The sequence below is a fragment of the Gekko japonicus genome, unplaced genomic scaffold (assembly GCF_001447785.1).
Source record: "Gekko japonicus isolate JY-2015 unplaced genomic scaffold, Gekko_japonicus_V1.1 scaffold668, whole genome shotgun sequence".
Taxonomy (NCBI): Eukaryota; Metazoa; Chordata; class Lepidosauria; order Squamata; family Gekkonidae; genus Gekko; species Gekko japonicus.
Genome location: NW_015174861.1, coordinates 51516 through 53579, shown reverse-complemented (window position 1 = coordinate 53579; position 2064 = coordinate 51516). Strand labels below are relative to the sequence as shown.

The following is a 2064-nucleotide window of genomic DNA, read 5'->3' as shown; positions in this document are numbered from 1 at the left end:
GCCGCCGTAGTTTCTCCTCCCGTAGTCCTGTGACGAAACGGTCTCGAAGGGCCATGTCCAAGTGTGCCCCAAATTTGCACTCGGATGCCAAGCGGCGGAGCTCCACAAGGAACTCCGCGGCTGTTTCGCGGCCTTGCTGACTCCGCTGGTGGAACACCACGTGGCACGTCATCTCCGAAGGCTTCGGCGTGTAGTGGTTCTGGACGGCCGTGACAATTTCATCGAAGGTGCAGTCATCAAGCATCTTAGGGGAGAGGAGGTACTGGGCCAGTTCTATGATGGCGGGTCCACATGACCCGAGTAGGAGGCCCTTCTTCCTGGCCTCATCTGTCACCTGGTAGAATACCAGGACTGACTTCAGGCCAATGATCCAGGCTCCCCATTGCTGTGGATGGGCTGTATCAAATGGCGGTACCAGCCCTGACCCCTGAGCAATGGCCGTTTCGCGGCCTTGCTGACTCCGCTGGTGGAACACCATGTGGCACGTCATCTCCGAAGGCTTCGGTGTGTAGTGGTTCTGGACGGCCGTGACAATTTCATCGAAGGTGCAGTCATCAAGCATCTTAGGGGAGAGGAGGTACTGGGCCAGTTCTACGATGGCGGGTCCACATGACCCGAGTAGGAGGCCCTTCTTCCTGGCCTCATCCGTCACCTGGTAGAATACCAGGACTGACTTCAGGCCGGTGATCCAGGCTCCCCATTGCTGTGGACGGGCTGTATCAAATGGCGGTACCAGCCCTGACCCCAGAGCAACGGCCATTGTGCTGATCGGTTGCGGCTGTGGCTGGGAAGTGGCTTGCTCACCCTCGTTGCTCATCGCTCGGGGGAGCGTAGGTAGCGGTGCATTGTCTTCCCTCCCAGAGTCCCGACAGCCCAGCTGGAATGCTCAGTGGAATCCCATCCTCGTTGCCATTGAAGTGTAGTGGGTTAGACGCATGTAGAAACCACTAATAGGGATGTAGTGATCAGCATGGTTACTGGTACACAACAAAGACAAAGACTACTGGGCGGCTGGCAAACTATATACACACCTGGGGACACTCCCCTAGGTCCCATTGGTGGGTTTAAATCTCCCCCCACAGTCCTATCGGCTCCCCAGTGGAGAAACTAGGAGCCTAGTTCCCATTGTTCTTACAGAGTCAAGCTCTGGTGGCGGTCAGGGGACATGACATACACTGGATTCAAACTCTGTTGTGCTGCTTCAAACCAACAAGGCTACCCGCCTGGGTAGTGGCTAACTGGCTATGTAAGTCTCAGCAACCAACACCAACAGGTTTATTGGGTTCAGACGCTACTCCAGATTCCGGAGCAGTCCCACGCAAAAGTCTACGGAAGCGCCACCGCGCAAGGGAAAGGGCGCGCGCGTGCGTCAGACCCCCCCTTCGCTCCTATAACGGGACCGGGACCTTTCCCCCGCCGCCTTTCCTGTTGACTCACTGGGACCTGAGGGTAAGTCCGCTTCCCGTCTTCCTCCCTCCCCAACCTTTCCTTTCCATCACATGACGAGCAGCTGGCTGGGCGCTCTCCTGGAGTTACGCGGGCGGGGCGGGGAAGAGGGGAGTTCAGGCGGGGAGTGACGCGAGAGGAGTGGCAGAAGACGGGAGAAGGAAAAGTCCGAGAAGGAAGCGCAACAGTTCGGTGGCAGTCGGGCTAGACGCTTTGTGGATTGGGGGGGCTGTAAGGTAAGGCTCCTGGGGCGGGAGGCGAGTTAAGTAGTCAGAGGCGCAGATTGGAGGGACTTTGGGGGGGGGTTCCTGATGGGGTTCCTAGGGGAGGCTTCTCTGGGCCCCTCTGGATCCCCCTCGCCCTGTTTTTTAACTGCGGCTCTGGAGTTAGCAGCGAGAAGGGAAGGAGAGGTGGCCAGAGTACTGGAAGGTCCAAGAGCCGCGTATGTATGCAAAGGGAATGTAGTTCTTTTTCTTCCCACTCGCCCGCCTTTCCTGGAAGGCGAGACTGGTTTTCTGGGGAGGCGGAAGTCCCACGCTTTCCCCTTCGGGCCGCCCACCGTGTGTGGGGTGGGGTGAGAGACGTCCGTTGCCATAAAAAGCAGTATCGACTGAGTCA

General features: G+C 57.9%; 1 protein-coding gene across 1 annotated transcript in view; it reads left to right on the top strand.

The window, feature by feature from the left end:
• Positions 1–1564: 1564 nt before the first annotated feature.
• CD63 (CD63 molecule) overlaps positions 1565–2064 on the top strand; it is a 21150-nt gene continuing 20650 nt past the window's right edge. Inside the window, exon 1 of the mRNA XM_015424691.1 lies at positions 1565–1682. The gene's annotated coding sequence lies outside the window, so the exon portion shown is untranslated. The remainder of the gene's footprint in view (positions 1683–2064) is intronic.